Below are 19,678 nucleotides of genomic sequence, written 5' to 3' on the forward strand. Positions count from 1 at the left end.
CTGCCTTTCTATGGCGGTCGTTCCGCCATAGAAAGGAAAAAGGCAGACGGAAAGGGACATCATAATCCCTATGGCGGTGCCTGAGAAGGCACCACCATATTGTAGGAAATACATTCTGACCGCTGTGCCGACGGGCTTAAGGAGCCCGTCGGAACAGCAGAGGTAATGCAGAGGTCGGACAGCAGGGGCAAATGTCGGTCGGACGGCATACGACGGGTGATCGGTTGAGGTCCGATCAACATTGTTATGACCCCCTAGGTTTCGGTTACAATGAAATGCAAAACACTTTAAACATAAAAAAGGGCCTGATTACGAGACCCGCGGGGTGTGGCAGTGGTGGTCGAGCCACCACCACTCCGGTGGTCTGACTGTCGTATTACAACTTTGGTAGTCAGACCGCCATTACATCACCGCAAATGCCAGGGAACCATGTTCCCTGGCGGTTCCAAGGTGGTCAGGGGCTCACAATGTGCTGGCAGTGCCGTTGCTGCACCTCCATGCATATTAGGAGTTTTAAGACCACCAGCAGTGTCAAGGAGTTCTTTCTCCATGAAACTGCTAGCGGTCATGAAACAAAGGGGGCCCTATGGGCCCCCTTGTGCCTCATGCATGGGGGATGCATGCAGGGGGGCACATGTTGTGCCCCCCTGTGTGCATGCACCCCCAGTTCCAGCACTGCATAGACTTCACAGTCCATGCTGTACTGGAACGTGCTGTGGTAATCCTGTGGCGGCTCCTTTCTAAGGCATACATAGGTGCCTTCGAAGGCACCGCCACAGGACCGTCACGCCGCCCGCCGTCCAGACCACAAAAAGCTCGTGATCTGGCAGACGGTCCTGTTTGGCAGTCCTGGAGCAGGGTGGTGGTGTGCCGGCCCGCTCCAGGAACGCCAAACGTTTGTAGTCTATTTCGACATTCCATCACATACTGAAGCTATGGCTAAGCCATAGTCCCATCCTATCTGCATTCTTAGCAAAGTCATTTTTGCCATATCTGAATGAGATTGGAGAACAACAGTATCAGTAGTCACTCCTCAAAACTTAATTAAATCAGTCAATGGCTCTAAGGCTTGCCCCTGTATATGCTGACTCAACTACAGGAGTGGCAGACGCAGCATGAACCATGACTGGTACTAACTGATCAAAACATTGTCCACACCCCTTTTTTAGGTCTTGCCTGAGCCAGCGCATGCGCTGCTCTGGTGAGACATTTAGTGAGTGGGCATTGAAAAATCCAATCACATGATTTCTGTATGGCCTCGAGAGTGCGGTTATGCACACAAGTACGAGCAGAGGCGCCATCTGGCTTTCCTCTCTCACTATGGGTGCGCATGCACCACTCGCGTGCTTGTTTTCGTTTACTTTCGCGGCCGCGCGGCCACGTTTAAGTAATTTTAGCGAGCAGAGCGCCCCCTCCCCGACATCTCTCAACTCCGCGCGCCCACTACTTGTTTGTTATATCTGCAAGCAAACCAATCATACACAAATGTGTCTAATTCAGCCTTTCATTGGCTATGGTGGCTAGCATCATTATCATCCAATCTAGCAGTGCCATAGCTGAGATTCCAGTGAAGGAAGGCTGCTGCCTGTGTGCGCAGTGCACGAAGCCCAGTTCTTTTGAGGTTTAGTTGGGTCTAAAAATGAGGCAAGAATTTGAGATGACTCCTTCATTTGAGAATCACTCGCAAGCCCTGATGTGATGTACATTTAGCGTGCTAACTTTCTGCCACGGCTCGGATCCTGTTATTGGGTTTTGCACGTGTTTGCTATCTTTCTGGGGTTTACATGTGTTTGTTATCTTTCTGCCACTGCTCGGATCCCGTTATTGGGGTTTGCACGTGTTTGCTATCTTTCTGCCACTGCTTGGGCTCGTTATTAGGGTTTGCATGTGTCTGCCCCATCTCTGGTGCCTCACATCTCCGCCACACCTCTTCCACTATATAGTGCAAGAGGTGTGACACAGCGGCCAGGGCGGCTGACTCTGAACACTGGGGCTCATAGTTCGATCCCCAGTGGCGGCGCAAGTCAGCCCAGCACCATATGACTCTGGGCAATAGCTCATTTAATGTCCCCGAGGGCCCCCAGCACCTTGACACTCTTAGGGGTAATTGTTTGTGCTTTACAAACACTAGTATTTATTTGTGTGCTGCCCTTTCCTAATGGCACCTAACTATGCTGCATATTTTTGTAATAATTCTGTAACTGTCTCCACCCCTGACTGTAACATTAGATTGCTATGTATCAGAGATCTGAGATTCTTGATTTATTTGGATTTTATAGAGTGTGCAATTACCAATAGGCTTCTTCAGCTGGTGGTGGAACATTGTTATGTTATGTTATCTGGTGTTTTATTGAGCGCTCAGCTACTCAAGCAGAGTGTCCCGTCACTGTGTACTGCTGGGGAACCCATCCTGGCTTTCCCTGTAAGATGGTCACTTACTGGGCATCTCCAAGGTGAAGACCAAGCATCCCCGGCGCTGATGGGGCCGTTAGTGGAGATTAAGCAAGCTACTGCCCAGAGTTGCTGAGTGTGATCCATGATTAGAGTAGGCACCAAGGTGAGAATTATCGAGTCCGCTGACCTTGGCCCAAGACCCTGCCGCGTCGGGAATCGAACCCTGGTCCCTGACCAACCTCTGCTTCTGGGTCTGCCGCCTCTAACCAGTGAGCCACACCACTCCACCATTGGTTGGCCTAATCAGAGGCGAATATAAGAATCTGTTTTGTCAGAAATTAGCTCATTGTTTTCCAATTTACCTCCAGGTTCCTGCGTTTGGGATTTTACAAATCCCCATGCCCTTTATGCAACTGATGACATACCATTGTGCCAGTGATGGCACAGAGAAATCCTCTAAAGGTACATTTGGAAGGGTGGTCCCTGATTTTTATTCCACTCTACACGTCTGAATGGAAGCAGTCTTTACTTATTGTACTGTCCTATTGGATAGTCTGTTTCTTTTGGTTTTTATGGGGGGAGCCTCTCATTTCCTCATTTTGGTTTTGCTTCATATTGTATTTTGGAGTTCAGAGTTGGGTCCAGCCCTTGGCAACAATTGATAAGTTTGAAAACAAACAACAAGGGTGATTTTAGGTGCAGGTCTTGTGACATTACTTTAAGATGAATACCGTACACCGCTCTATCTTATTTCTAATGGATTTACCAGTCTCCAAAATAGACTGGCTACGAAATAGTCAGCTGTGTTTTGACTCCAAACTCTAGAAAGGACTGCTATCCTATTCCTTACCATTGTTCATGTTCTTGAAGATGTAAACACTTCTGTTTTAGTATCCCCTATAGATTGTGATTATTCTGTTTTTTCACCGCATGACCTTGTGTACCTCCTTCTGTGGCACACAGTGAAAGTCGTGTCTTTAAATCACGTAATCTTCTTGCATTGTGTTTCAGCATTTCTGCTGGCCGGAGCACTTGACTTCCAAGTGTCCTCCTCCCCGCTCTCATGTAAGAAGCCTCCGGGTTTATATAAACCTTCACCACCCCCTCTCCTAAGGAAAGAGACATAACTTGATTTATTTAGTTTGCCAGGGTGAGTTGTTCATTATCAGCACCAGACATTCAATGTTGTTTGGACATCTCTATGGACGTGCAGTCCATTGGTTCCTCTTTGACCTGCACGCTTGTGAGTCAGTTACTTGCTTTCTGGGAGCTTAGTCTGGCTGTCAAAGACCTGGTGGGGAGAGGTTGTGGTGCTCAGCTGTCACTACAAACTGTCTGCTTCCGGTTTCCGGAAGCCTCTATGCCCTGGCGCATAAACCTGGTTTTGCGTTGTTTGTGGGACCACCCGAGCTGGGAAGTTTGGTTTATGCCCTCTTCAACCCCTCTACCCCTCTTCAACCCCTCTACCCCTCTACTACCCCTCTACCCCTCTTCTACCCCTCTACCCCTCTTCTACCCCTCTACCACCCCTCTACCCCTCTTCTACCACCCTTCTACCCCTCTACCCCTCTTCTACCCCTTTACCCCTCTTCTAACCCTCTACCCCTCTTCTACCCCTCTTCTACCCCTCTGCCCCACTACCCCTCCACTACCCCTCTACCCCACTACCCCTCTTCTACCCCTCTGCCCCACTACCCCTCCACTACCCCTCTACTACCCCTCTACCCCTCTTCTACCCCTCTTCTACCTCGCACCTCTCATCTACCCCTCTACCCCTCTTCTACCCCTCTACCCCTCTTCTACCCCTCTTCTACCCCTTTACCCCTCTTCTATCCCTCTTCTACCCTGCGGTGAACTAAATGGCAGCCGGAGCCTGATAGCACTGCTTATCCTTAAAAAAAAAAAAAGCATTGGCATAGCCAATAGGTCGCGCCTTTAGGACCTTATAAGTGTTTAGTTATGCAGCACAATATCCTTGGTACAACAACATCTACTGTTGCATGGCTAAGCACTTATAAGGTCCCAAAGGCGAGACCTATTGGCTATGCCAATGCTTGTTGTATGATTGCAGTACTGGTGACACACAGTCCCTATTCTATACTTGTGCTTACTAAAATGCAGCTGTGGCCCTTCCATACGGGCGGAGGGGCTGCACCCATCACCCTTTTCCAGGACAAGAAGACTGTCTGTCAGGCTAAGCAAAGGTCAGCCTGACAGACACTTTTTTTGCTCAAGTCAAGCAGCCATGAGCTAGACACATGCTAAATGCACATATGTTATGTTATGTTAGAACTATATTTCTTGAGCGCACGGCTACCCAGAACGGGTGTCCCGGCGCTTTGGCAGAGAGTCCTGAACACAACCAAGAAAAACCCAGCGGCAGAAACACTGTAGGCCCACTGGTTAGGCGGAGAAGAGGAGCGTCTTGAGCTCCTTTCTAAAGGCCAGAAGATTGTTAGCCTTGCGGAGTGACAGAGGGAGCTCATTCCACAAACTGGCCGCCATAAACTGGAAAGACCGGCCTCCCATCCGCACGCGTTTGATCACTGGTACCTCCACTTTAGCCAGGTCAGCAGATCTCAAACTCCTCCGGGGAACGTAGAGAGCAATCCGCTTCCTGAGGTAAGCTGGGCCAATGCAGTGGAGGGCTTTAAACGCCAACGTGAGGACCTTGAAACTAATTCTGCTAGGGATAGACAGCCAATGCAGCCTACCGCGCAGTTGAGAGGCACTGGCTCTTCGTGGAAGGCCAAAGATGGCTCTGGCCGCCGAGTTTTGGACAACTTGCAATCTGGATACCAGATATTTAGGCAGACCAGAGAAAAGTGCGTTAGCGTAGTCTAAACGCGAGCCCACAAGTGCTTGCACGATGTTCTTGCGATATTGAAGGGAAAGCAGTGGGAGAAATTTCCTCACCATCTTCAAGATACCGAAACATTTCCCCGCCAGGCCCGTGATGTGGGGACGAAAAGAAAGACTGTCGTCAAATACCACACCCAGTTTTTTACTTGGGCAGATGGTTTCTCAGGGGGGAACATGTCGGAAGGCCACCACGATTTCCAGCCAGGGTCCTCAGCGCAGCCAAAAAAGAGCAACTCGGACTTATCCGAGTTACATTTCAGGTTCTGGTGCTGAAACCATGCAAAAACAGCACTCAGGCAGTCTCTGATTCTGTCGCCATTAAAAACCTCTCCCTTCCTGCAGGTAAACAGGAGCTGGGTGTCATCAGCGTATGAGATGACCCGGGCTCCAAATGCCTCAGCGACCTTCGCCAAAGGGGCCACATAAATGTTAAATATGGTGGGGCTCAGGATGGATCCTTGAGGCACCCCCACCTCTAGCGAAGGCATTTCCGCGGAGAACGGAGGAGCCCAGATCACCTGCCGACGGTCGGTTAAGAAGGATTGAAACCAGTCCAACACCGTCCCCCGCAGACCTACCTCCCTGAGTCTTAGGAGGAGGCCGGCGTGTGGGACGGTGTCGAATGCCGCCGACAGGTCCAGCAAGACCAACATAGCCTTTCCCCCAAGATCAAGCGTTTCCCTGATGGCGTCGGTCACCTCCACAAGAGCTGTCTCCGTACTGTAATTGGCACGGAAACCAGATTGGGAGTCATGCAGCAGTTTGTTATTCTCTATAAAGGTGGTAAGAGTATGCTGAACATGTTTCTCCGCCACCTTCGCCAGAGCAGGGAGGAGGGAGATTGGTCTATAGTTGGCCCACTGTAAAGGGTCGAGCAGAGGTTTCTTAATGAGCGGGAGAATAAGAGCATGCTTCCATTCTTTAGGGACCACTCCAGAACTCAGAGACATGTTGAGCAAGGGGTTCAGCAAGTTGTTAATAGCTGGTGCCACCGAGCTCAGGCATTTAGCCGGACACGCATCCAAGGGGGATCCAGATTTCAACCGGGAAAGCAGCTCCAGAGAGGACTCGCAGGATAGCGGGGGGAACGTCGAAAGAGTGGGCGCCAGCTCGGCTGCAGCGGATGGAAGGACCTTCAGATCACTTTCCACAGCTGCAGCCACTTTCAGGGACCCCACCCGATCGAAAGAGTCCTGAATCCTACGGATCTTGTCCACAAAGAAGTCAGCAAGCTGCTTGATCCACTCCTCAGTATGGGAGTGAACCCTAGCGGCCGCCACCGGCTCTACGAATTCCTTCACAATTCGGAATAGTTCCCGGCTCGTGTTATCAGCCTGGTCTATTCTATGCTCGAAGTAGATCTTTTTAGCTTCGGCAATCTGTCTGTGATAGGATTTTATCGCACCCCTGTACTTCAGTTTCTCCTCAGGCGCATATCTGCGCCGCCAGAGCCTTTCAGATCTTTTGCAGTCCTGGCGCGCTTTTCGCAGAGTAGCGGTGAACCAAGGAGCGGAATCCTGGCAGGGGGCTGTCCTGACCGGTTTCCGAGGGGCAAGCTCCTCGAATCTTGTCCGAAGCCAGTCCTGGACTAGCGGCAGGTCGACTTCTAAGTTCCCAGTCGTAATGCAAGGATGTGCATGGAGTGCGTCAGCGAGCATATCAGCTGACACCAGGTGAAAGGCTCTAGCTTGACGAGACCCGTCCTTATGAGCTCTTTGACTCGTCTGGTGCTCAGCTAACAACACGAAATTAATTAAATAATGGTCGGACCATAGAACCGGCAAAGGGGAGGACACCTTAATTGGCACAGTGGAAAAGATTAAATCCAACGTATGTCCTTTCACGTGCGTTGGACTATCGATGAAAGAGGTCAGTCCGAGCATCTCGGTAATGTCCCGTAATTTAGATGCATCGGCGTCAGTTGTCGAGTCCATGTGCAGATTTAAGTCGCCCAGCAGTACACAGTGTGCCGAGCGCACACAGGGTACTGACAGTGCCACCTGTAAATCCTCGAAAAACGAGCCTAGAGGCCCTGGAGGTCTATAGATCAAAATTCCTGTGCAGGTATGTGAAGCCGACAGCTGGAGAATAAAGCCCAGAGCTTCACAACCAGCGATATTATCTACAGGATAAGAGGTGCAGACAAGGGACCTGTCAACAACTAAGGCCACCCCACCACCTCTGCCTCCAGTTCTATCCCTCCTTAAGATGGTGAAGTTGGGGGGAAGGGCACTAGCGATGTCAGGTTCCGAGCCAGCCCCCAACCAAGTCTCTGTCAAAAAAAGACAGGAGATTTTCGAGAGCGTAAGGAGGTCCCAAATTTCCATGGAATGACGCGCCAAGGATCTGGTATTTAACAAGGCACACTGACATTCCAAGGGGAGGGAGAGGGGAGCGCGAGATGGAGATGATATGGGACGCCAAGAACATCCAGGGCACCCTTTAGCCAGGTGTCGACCACCAGGGAAAAGACAAATACAACCGCTCTTGGGGGGACGGAGCGCACATAAAGCGGCCGCACTATACCTAATCATCCTACACACCTACCCAAGATGCCAGAGTCCCGCCTCGGCCGCCTCCGAGACGCTGACGAGCGCAGACGGGCAGGACTCTGGCACGACTCAGGCGCAGGGATGGCGCAACCGCTGCGCGTCACCGCTGCGCTAGTCTGGCGAGCTTTAAATAGCGTCGTCTCGGCGTCCCAGGTGACCTGGACGCTCAAAGATGGCGCTCGCACTACTCCCCACTCCAAGATGGCGCTCAGCCCAAACCCTCCCGGTAACCCGGATCCGCCCAACAGCGGTGGAGTTCACCAAAGTTAGAGTGCAAGTAAGGGCCAGAAATGGTTTAGAGGCAGGGAAGCAGGCTAAAAAGTAAAAGAAACAAAATCCAAAAAACGAAGGTTTTTTTAAAACTACAGAGCAAACAAGCGCGCGACCAGCGCGGTCCTAAGCGAGGTGCCAAGAGAGATCTTGGCCACAGGAACCCAAAGCAGGCTCACCTTGCAGCTGGCTCGCCCTAAATAGCGTTGTCTCGGCATCCCAGGTGACCTGGACGCTCAAAGATGGCGCTCGCACTACTCCCCACTCCAAGATGGTGCTCAGCCCAAACCCTCCCGGTAACCCGGATCCGCCCAACAGCGGTGGAGTTCACCAAAGTTAGAGTGCAAGTAAGGGCCAGAAATGGTTTAGAGGCAGGGAAGCAGGCTAAAAAGTAAAAGAAACAAAATCCAAAAAACGAAGGTTTTTTTAAAACTACAGAGCAAACAAGCGCGCGACCATCGCGGTCCTAAGCGAGGTGCCAAGAGAGATCTTGGCCACAGGAACCCAAAGCATAGTTAGACATGTGCTAAATGCGCAGGCACCTAGCTGCCTGGGCTGCATTTTTCCAGGCTGAGGATTTCACAGCCTTTCTGTGCTGGCCTTTCCAACACAGAAACGCTCTAGGAACACGACTTTGGGGGCCGCCAGCAGGGCCCTCTGGGGGGAACGGCCTCCGGTTGAAGGCCCTGTTGATCCCTGCACCCATGGCAGTCACCTTGAGGTACCTGCCACAGGGTACAAGGATGTAATGAACCTCCTATTTTACAATGGGAGCATGCATTCCAGCCGGAAGGCTTTCCAACTGACATCATATTCGGCCCCTTAGGGTCTGTAGGTGTTTGGCGGACTGACCGCACCATATTTCCATATTACAAGTTCACCGCAGGGCCCACAGTGTGGTTGCAGTGGTCTTGTGGCAGTGGGCAATGGTTTGCCTTATCTATCAATGCCTGTGTGAGCATTTCAACTGCATATGTGTTGAATGCACACATATGCATGATACATGTGGAAAAATACCACCTACCCATTGCTGGAGTCCGGCCCATGTGTGGCCAGTCCAGACAATGTGTATATGGTACAAAACGGACATATCTGTATAACACCACAAACAGGGTCATATTCCTTATGGTGAAGATGCTGCTGTGAAGGGGGGACCTGAATAAAAGGATACACATCGAACTCTGATGGGAAGAGCAGGAAAGGTGTGAGTATACACCCCAAATCCTTAGTTTCTGCTGACCTGAAAACAGCGGTCCCGCTGCCGCCTCGTCGGAAAGCTAAACCGTAGTAGCTCCTCAGTACTGACCTCTGGCAGCTGCTTTTCCCCGTCCTCAGACACGGTGGTCTGCAGATGGCTGGCGGTGTCACCGGTTCGCCAACGGTCTTTTCAAAGGCAGTCGGACAATCTTGTACTAGGGCAAGCAGACTGCCGAGCGCACGGTGGTCGGACCGCAATTGTGGGTACGTACGGACATTTATAAGTACAAATTTATATTAAAAAAAAATGTGTGTTCTTGATATTTGTGACTTTACTAGCTAAGTATAGGAAGTTTATATTTTTGTAAACAATATTTATTTTAGGATATTTTTATGTTTTAATATTGTATGCATCGATATTATGTCAGGAATCCAGAGAAGGTGAATACACCTTTGTGTGATATCATGAAGACTGATATGAGGGAAGAAGTTGGCATTGTATTATTTGTGAGAAGGATGCCAGCACCAAGTACAGCAAGTAAACAGTTTTTTGATTTGGGATTCGGTTTTGCAGAATCCGCTTTACTACCCTTGTTTCTGAACGAGTCGTACACATTTCCCAAAGCCCAATTATGATTCCCAGAAACCATTAGAGCAGTCGGCATTTGAAAAGATGAGTCTTTCAGAGCCAATTCATACAGCTCTATGGGCACAGTTTCTGACAAGCGATAACGATGACCGATTCGGAAAACTGTTCGGATTCAGTTTGCCCGACATGAAACGGCTGTCGGAATCTGTGTTTGCGGGCCCGTTGAGGGCCCCCCTTCACCGGAGGCATACGAATGGGGCCCAGGGGGATACCCAAGGGGCCCCTCTTCCCAGCCATTCACAATGCGGCAGGCACCATGGGGTGCCTGCCACAGGGTGCATAGTTTCCACAACCACCCTTTTTTTTAATGGGAGCCTGTGTTCTCGTTCGGAACACAGGCTCCCATTGAAGTCAACGCGAGTCCGACCGATGTTGGGAAGCATCGTACAAGGGTGTGGAATTTAATAAAATATCTACTTGTCCATGGGGCAGGTTGCTGCATAAATCTACTTGTCCTGTAACAAAGTCCACTTGTCTCTTTGGTGCCATGTAATGCGGCAACAAATTATGGCAGCAATCTCATTACATAAGAGCTCTGAAATAGCCTCTCTGATTAGGCCAGGGCTCCTTCCAAAGTAGGGTTTGAATACTAGCAATTCCCTTATGTTGCCACGTTTCCGCAGATCTACATATTGGCGCTGAAGGTAATGGTAAGCAACAGTTCCAGAGTTGGAATGCCCTTTTGAGTCTGTGCAAACCTACTCACCTGCATGTTTTAAGTGTTTTCACCAACTCTTCGCTAATCTTTCCCATACTGAGAAAGGTTGGAAATTTACTCCTGACAATGGCAGATATAAAACTTCTACCATGGTTGTGAAAAAAGTGGTTGGAGGGAAAGTGAACTTGCAAACACATTTTTGCTTGAGCAAATCTACACCTGCACATTTGCTCATGCTAAAATCCAGTTCACAAATATTTTCTAGGAGTACTATTTATCGGCCTACTTCTGTAAAGTCTTGTGAATTCACGAAAGTCGTATATCTGCACTTAGTGCAAGGACATGGGTGCACTTTTGAGACTTTATTTAATAATTAGGTCTCTAATTAGGTCTGGCATTAACCATGACCTTTGTGTTTTTTTAAATTCTGTTTCTCTTTCTCGCTCTCTCTCTCTTGGTCTATCAGCTAGCTTCACTGTCAGTGACAGCATTCTGTTCTTTCACAAGGAGCATAATCAACACACAGTCGTTTTGTTCAGTGCCAGGAACTACTGTGGCAAGGTGTGCTTTTTGAGACCAAAACAATTTTTGCTTTTGCCATGTTTGTTATAATGGTGAGGGCCCGGCAGCTCCCAAACCAATAAGGTTTTACAAAAACCATGCCAAAACAAGTCACGCATTGAGAAAACCAAAAAGCTGACCAACAATTTCAGACCTACTTGCTTTACCAATGCTTGTTTGTTTTTATGTTTCCCATAATCTTATTAAAACTGGTTACACTGATTTTCCAAAATAAATATTTTTGGGAAATACTAGCATATATCAACACATCTTACTAAATGATGCTGAAAAGAAACGGTACCTAAAATGTTACAGTAGTTTAGAGAAATGTTTTTGCATTTTTTAATGAACATTTTATTTTGAAAGCAAAGAATCATCAATCTTGCTTTCAAGCTTCTGCTAATATTTGCATCTAACAAGAAAGCATTCTGGGAGTAGTATACATAACCTCATATTGCTGAACATTGAAAGCGTGTGTACACACTTTTATACTGGAACCACTGTCAGTAGTACAGTCTGAGCTTACAACATTTACTTAGATCGCTCACCTTAATAATAAAGGTTTTGCGTTAATGAACCATAATTATAAGTTTGAACAGCATTAACACATGGACACAAATAGTACCTTAACTGCAGGCAATGCCTTTCCCTGATCCATAATGTAGTACTGCAAACTGGCAGCCAAAGGGTTTGTGCTGTAGGGGGTTGGGCCTACTTGTCCCAAGGACAAAATACACATGAAAACTTGTTGCCCTTGACCCCAAACAATATGTCCCGGGCGTAGGCTATTCCACATCTCTGATTGCAAACAGTCATTCGGATTTGCAGGAAACGATTCCTGTGACCGATTCATTCTGAACAGTTTCCAAACGACATCAGAATCGGCCCCTTGGTAGGAATCTGTAGAATGTATCACTCAGATGAAACTTCTAATGTTAACTATGTAAAGCTGATTTAGTTAGCTAGGACTTCCCTCAGTCCACCTTTGCAAGTGGATACCTCTTTTCCTCTCTCAAGACCCAATGTTCCTTATTTTCCTGCTCATTAAGGTATTCTTGACAGAGAGCAAGCACATTCCTTCTCATTTTATCCAGAACCTTCATTTGGTTCTTCTTTTGATGCTTCATTGTCTGACAACTCCTGCATCTAAAATCCTCGACTTCCCCACAGCCTTCTCTAAGCACTAGGGAATTTCCCTTTATGGGAAAGGATTTTTACCTTAATTTGCATGTGTTGTCTCCAAATAAGATTTACTTGCGCTTGCAGAATTAAATTGCCTGGGTTATATTCATACATGCTGCATTCAGGCATCTACTGATTAATGCTTCATTGATTTTATTTGAGATTGTAACTTTACTTATTGATTAATAAACCTTCAAGTTTCGCAAACTTACTTCTCTCTATAGTTACTGTGGGGCAAAATCTGTTTCACTATCATTGATTTGTTATTGGATTTGTGATTTCAGCCTCAGTTCATGAAAAAGGTCAATCCTAGCAAGCATAGTGGAGTTCTGAGTTTGTGCAAAGTTTGTGTGGTGCAAATGGCATCCTTATCTATCCTGCTATCAAGATGGTAACAGAGGATGGTTCTCATTGAGGTGTAGGTTGTCGGAATTTGCCCAAAATCCGTAAACATCTGCTGCAGACATGTGTGTCTGAAGTTCTGATTCTCCAGTTTGGAGAATTGCCTGTGTTCCGGCGTCCTGAGCGAATGCATTGTTCTAGGAATGTGAGCATCTTTCATTGTGTTGTCAAGCATTGCGGTTCTGCGGGTTTTAATGAGTTAGTGTGCTGCGCGGTATGATGTCCATATTGAGTCCAAGAGGCCTCCGCATTGTTGTGAGAACTGTGTTGTTGTCTTATGCATATGGCCTGTGCTTATGAAGAGAAACGTGCTTTCAGCATGAGTTGAAGTTTTGGTTATCGGACTCATCGATGTCTAAAATCCCGGGATAGATATTGAGTATATTATGTTGTAACTTCCTGTTAAGGTTTGAGGTGTTGGACCGCAGAGCACTCTTGGCCTCATAGGGACTTATTAACTTCTCTTCCGAGGGTGTACTAATTCAGTTTGGTGTTTGGTTAATCTTTTTGTGTAGAGGAGTAGACCGCATTAGCCAGGGTGACTTACTGCTGGTCAAAATTTTACTTTATGTGATAGCACCAGGAGGGTGCCATTCACCAATTCCCATAGAGTGATTGTGTACATTGAACTTTCTTTTAGTGGAACAGACAAGAGTTATCATTTTATTTCGAGTTTTAATAATGTGTTATTTGTGAAGCTGAATTGCTGTTGAGTGAGGGCTGCTATGAGGTGCTGCAAGTTGTATCATAAGGTGCCATGCTGGTATTAGTTGGTTGATGTGTGTGCCGTGCTGGGATTGGTCGTTACGTCAGAGAGTGTCAATCTGTGAGTGGGCAGTTTCATTGTGTTGCATTGAGATTGGAAGTCAGTGTTGTTTGGTGTAGGTCTGTGATGTGCTGAGAACTGCTGGTTATTCATTGATTTTATACTGTGTCAAATATAGAGAAAAGATTACATTGTTCATGAAATATAGAGCTTTATTTATTGATGAATTGAGAATACCTGTACATTCCAAGGGAATGTCTGCTCATTACATGACAACCAATATTGTTTTGTATGTGTCATCGGCTTAAAGAATGGAATAAGATCACTGCGAATGAAGGGTCCTTGTAGTTTCCTCCCCGTGGCACCTTCAATCTGAGAATAATTGAGAATTGGAGGTGGTGCTATGCCTAGACTAGCCCAATATGAATTCATGAGAGTATGCAGCACATGTGAAAGAGAAGTAAAAATATAAGCATAAAGTCAAGAGGACAGTTAAGAACTGGATGGAAGTGAAATGAGATGCAGAACAGTAGGCAAGGAGGAAAGAGATGATTGAGGGAATTAGGATGTACCCTGTCTTAACAAGTGGATGGACGTGGAAAAAGAAAGCACAAGAGGGGGTGAGTCTGAAGTAAATAATGATGAAGGGATTGATAGTGACTCCAGTGATTACTTTTTGAATTATTTATTGGCTTCCTGACCACCCCCATACAATGTAGTTCAACAAGCTGGGGGAGATCAACCATCTATGGGACTTCGGACGCCCACAGATACAAGAGCTAGTGCACTTGTCAATCAGGGCCTCCTTATTGGGAGAGTGCCTTAAACATTTTAACCTCCACAATCCATTACTGGTCTACTCCCATATGCATGATTAGTAGCTATTCCACTACCAGTTCCACAGAGAATGCCCCTGATTCCACTTCCAGCTCCCCAGATAATGCCACTGATTCCTTTGCCACCTCCACCAACAATGTCTCAGGATAATGCTACTGTTATTGTAACACCTTGTGTCCAGGATTAATGACCTTGCAGAAATAGGAGCAAGACCCAGAACAGGAGCAGTTCCGGTCAAGAACTATAGATAGGGTAAGGTTGATGGTGGAGTTGGAAGAAATCATTAAGGGAAAACTTGAGTTGGGATTTACGGATGGGCACACTGAAGAGGGACTTTATCTATATACTCTATAATCTATAAGTCACTAGGCATGGTTGTGTGACATATGAGGCTCTTAAGGGGATAGCCACTGATTTGGGATTGACATTTCCAAAGTACAAAGCAAACACAAGGAGATAATGGACGGAGCGTTGAAACTTTTCAGACACTACCCCCAGTCAGAGATCTGGGTTGAATCCATCATCGTTCTTTAGCACACTTTGCCACCCCAGTTCAGACCCAGCCATATGCAACACAATCTTGACCCTGTGCCTAATGGGAACAGTCCAGACCAAACTGCCAAACCTGGTGTTCCATGGACTGGAAACAAGCATCCTGGGACTTTCCAAAGTACGACCTCTTAAGGAAAAAGTTTAAAATGTCTACACACTGAAGAACGTGCAAATGACTCGGTTAACACTACAACTAAGGGAACTAATCAGTAACATTCCATTGGGGAACACCACACAGACGTTTAGAGGTAGACAGGCTCAGAAAAAGAAAAAGAAAGAGGATGAAAGAGGAACAGAAGAGGCAGAGAGTAGGAGTGATACTGATATCAAAGCCTACCTGCTGAGAGAAGTACATGGAGGAGCAAAAGTGCCTTGGAGTTGTGATGACATTTTCACATTTCCAAACCAATATATAAAGTTGAGATAAAGTCCTGATCAATTTGACAGATTTCAAAGGTGATTTCAAAGGTGCTTTGGAACATATCTGAATACTTTATGTGACATTGTTTTTCCCAAAGACTTATGGGCTGAGTGTAAAGCAGTTGTGCAATGGCCAATTGCAGTGCTATCAAGGGATGCCCTAACTGATGCTCTTTGGCTGTTGTCATGGAGAAGTAACATCAGGTGGTTAACTTTCTGAAAACTAAGGTTTCCCAGAAAGATATTGATTAGTTCTCTGAAGACCTGGCTGTTCCCGTAAGCTTCCCCTCTTGATTCCACCTGTACTTGTTCAGCGCTGGGACGCTCATAGGCAGCCATGCGCTTAAGAAATCCGGTAACATTTAACATTTAACATTTAACAGTTGAAGATCTCAAGGACCACACAAGAGTCTAAAGAGTCAGTGAATGCTTATTACGAAAGACTGATGCAGGTCTTTTGTCATCATAGTAGCGTGGAAAGTCCAGTGAGGAGATCTCAGTAATTTTGTGGCACAGTTTGCTCTCGGGTTGCGTCGGAGATTAGTTCACACACAGTGGCCACTGGAAAGTCCGCCGATTAAAGGGGCAGAAAAAAGATTTAATACATTTAAAAAAGTACATGAATACATTTAAAAAAGTACATAAATACAAGTAAATACTAAAAAGAATTTAAAAAGTACTTACCATTTTCAAGATACACGTCCACCTTGTTCCTTTCATCTTCTCCTGAAGTCAATGACGTCACGTCATGTCCAGCTGGGCTTAAGCAATCCTGGCGCTGCATGAGAGCAGTGCCAGGATTGGAGGGAGCAGCTTCTCTAGCCGCTCCTGAGGATAGTAGAGGCCGGTGTAGGCTCTCAACTCGGCTGTCTAAAGCAGCAGGGTTTGAGATGTTTATAGTGCGCATGTGAGGCTGGCCGTCGCAAGACGACTGACCAAAGGGACATGCACACTACTAGTGCACATTCAGGCAGCCCACCACTGCTGCGACTCAACAGGTCCCAGCCCTTCCTGACACTCTGTTCAGGACAGGTTGACGGAAAATAAAATGGTAATAAATTAACTTCATTACCATTTTATTTTTTGTCTCTGGGGCGATTAAGTGGGGCGACGCTCCTGTTCACACATCCAGCAGAAAATTATTTGCCTGCAGTCCAAGCCTTTAGATGAAATTCTGTGATATGCAAGGTATTGCAGTGCTGATTTGGAAGCCAGACAAAAGAGAATTAGGGGTAAATTCATGTTGGCTCAAATGTGGTCCAGACAGGCAAATTCTCCACAGAACCCATTCCTGAGTTCAGAAACTTACCAACTGTTCCCTGTCTTCTACACTTTTGGTGATCCAGGGTCTGACCAATCACAATGACAGTGCCTGGGATGGGAGGAAGAATGCATGCTTGGTGCAGTCTTGGAGGTTGACCAGAGTGGCCCATATGGTTAAAATGGGAGGTATATTGCCATCCCGTATCATTTTTGATTGAGTGCTCTAGGGTCTTATACATTCAATGAAGAATATTTAAATGAATATGAGCATGATACATCTAGGAGCCTTTTGTTGGTCATTGCTGATACATTCAAAGAGGTGAATAGATTGCAGGAAGAGGAGCCAGAATCTGAAAAGGAGATGTGTATCAGACCAGGGTGTACTAAGAATGAAGATGAAGTTTAGGTTTCTGTAGCTGATTGTCCTGTACTACCAGACTCAATGTTACCTCGTATGGCACGATATTTCCATTGTGCTACCCACATAGGTTGAGATGCTATGGTTCGTCATTTTTTCACATATTGTTTTAACCCCAGATTCCAGGTGCTTGCAGCAGAGTTATGCCATAGGGATACAACAGCTGAATACAGGCAGGAGAACTCCAGTCTTTACTGGTCACACAGGGAGATCAGGTAGTCCCTTTAACCACATGCAACTCAACTTGGACAAGATGCCTGTTTGTAAAGGACTCCATTACATTTTGGTGGTGATTCGTCTCTTTTCCAAATGGGTGGAAGCATACCCCACTAGGAAAAATGACAATCGTACTGTGGCCGGCCAAACAGTTGCTAAGAGAGTTGATGTCTTGGTTGGGGATCCCAGTTTCTTTTGAATCACACTGCAGCAGTCATTTCAAGAATGAGGCAATGAGACTTTTGTGTGCAGCTTGGAAGGTGGGTCAGAGGTTCCACTGTAGTTATAGACCTGAGCCTTCATGCATTGTTGAGCAGATAAACAGGACGGTGAAATGTAATCTTCCTAAAGTGTGTACATTCACATCGTTGAAATGGCTTGACACTCTTCCATTGAGGTTGAGGAATGAATGGATGACTGAATGAATGAGAAAGAATTTCTAAAGCGCGACAATCACTCGGAGGTATCTAGGCGCTGAGCGGAAATGGACAGCATGAGGGCTCTGGAAAATGCCTACGATTATTTATTGAAGAGCCAAGTCTTCAGGTTCTTCCTGAATTCCAATAGGTTAGTTTTAGATTTTAGTTCTATTGGAAGCGAGTTCCACAGCCTTGATGTACAATGAATGAATTCTCTACCTCCCCAAAACGGTTTTCTTAAATCTAGGGATCACAAGATTTCCACTAGTGGATGAGAGCAGGGAGCGAGCCGGGGTGTAGCGCTGAACACGTTGTATCAGATAATCAGGGCCAGTCCCTTGTGCTCTGAAGGAGATGCAGAGTGCTTTGAACTGAATCCGTTTATGTATAGGGAGCCAGTGTAATTGGATCAGTGGATTTATGTTTTAGGATGCCTTGCAATAGCCGTGCTGCGTTGTTCTGTAGAGTTTGTAGTTTATGTAAAAATTGTTTTTGAATATTGATGAAAAGTGCATTACAGTGGTCTACTTTACATGAAATTAGAATAGCAACTACCGTCTTCTGTAGACTAGACGGAATGAAAGGCAGCACTTTCCTTAGAGTTCTTAAAATAAAGAAACATGCTGAGGTGATATAGTTTATTTGTCCTTCAAGGGATAGTTTAATGTCAATGATTACTCCCAGGTTTTTCACTCTAACACTGGGGATAGGTAGGTTCTCCAATTCCTGGGGCCACCAGTTTACTGTTCGAAAAGAAGGATTGTTGCCAAACTGCAAGACCCCAGTCTTTGAGGAGTTTAGTTTTAGGCAGTTACTGCTCATCCACTTTCCAATGTGAGCCATACAGTCATGAAATTGGGCTGCCGTGGCTTCAGGATTTTCAGTGACAGATACAACAATCTGCGTGTCATCCGCCTATGAAACCAAAGAAAAGCCAAATGATCTAAGCAGACCCGCAAGTGGGGTACCATAAAGATTAAATAGAGTGGGGCTCAGTGACGAGCCCTGAGGGACTCCACAAGGCAGAGAAAAGGCTGGTGAGGTAAATTCACCAAGAGAGACCATCTGGATACGATCAGTTAAGAAGGAGGTGATAAATTGCAGTGCATTATTCTTGATCTCAATTGATTCCAGACGATCGATTAAGACAGTGTGATTAACCTTAACAAAAGCGGCTGAAAGATCTAAAAGGATCAGAGCAGCATTTCCGCCGCCATCTATCGTCTGCCTAATTACTTCTGTAGCTGTGATCAGTGCCAGCTCGGTACTGTGATGACTACAAAATCCAAACTGTGTAGGATCAAGACTCTTTGTGTTGTCTAAAAAAGTAGTTATTTCTTGATTGACACTTTTTTCAACCAGTTTGGCGGGAAATGGTAGTCGTGTTATTGGGCGATAATTGTTAGGGTCAGCGGCATCCAGATAGATTGAACAGTGAAAAAATTGACCCTTTCTTCCAGACTATGGGAAAATATCCTGCAGCAAATAAGTTGTTGAACAGGGTCGTGAGGTATGTGGCTATCAATTCTGGGGCTAGATGAATTATTCTGGCTGAGAAGTATCCTGGATAGGAGGACAGGACTGCCCCCCCACACAATTCTTATGGGCAGAGAGATGAAATTTCCCACTGTGCCCACAACTGCACTTGTAAATATTAAAGAGGACATGGTTCTTGACCACTGCAAAGGCCTGGCTGATGTGGTGCATTCTCTTTCTCATGAGGTTGAATTGGTGAATTCCTTTCAAAGGCAGGAGCATGAGCCATGACCTCAGCCCTGGTGGCTGGGTCTTGGTGAAGAATCATATGAGAAAGTTGTGCCTGGAACCAGGTAAATTTGGTCAGGAAAACTGCTGTTAAATGTGTAAACACAGTCGGAGAATGAGACAAGCTGGAGAAGTGGTGACAGCTACTGCTGAGATGCAAAGGTCAAACTAAGTGCAAACAGAGAGAGTATTAAGAGAGAGGAGAGACAGGGTGCAGGGCCAGTTGTAGCCACAGTGACCCAAACTGAAGACGCTTGAAGCGCAGAATCTGAGCTTGGAGAAGGAATAAGCAGACT

At 46.5% G+C, this 19,678-nt stretch overlaps 1 protein-coding gene across 1 annotated transcript in view; it reads right to left on the reverse strand.

Annotated features, from left to right (window-relative positions):
- The window catches only part of C1QTNF9 (C1q and TNF related 9), a 130,914-nt gene that overhangs the window by 31,318 nt on the left and 79,918 nt on the right, over nt 1-19,678 (reverse strand). The gene's annotated exons all lie outside the window — the stretch shown is intronic.

The sequence above is a fragment of the Triturus cristatus genome, chromosome 8 (genome assembly GCF_964204655.1).
Source record: "Triturus cristatus chromosome 8, aTriCri1.1, whole genome shotgun sequence".
Taxonomy (NCBI): Eukaryota; Metazoa; Chordata; class Amphibia; order Caudata; family Salamandridae; genus Triturus; species Triturus cristatus.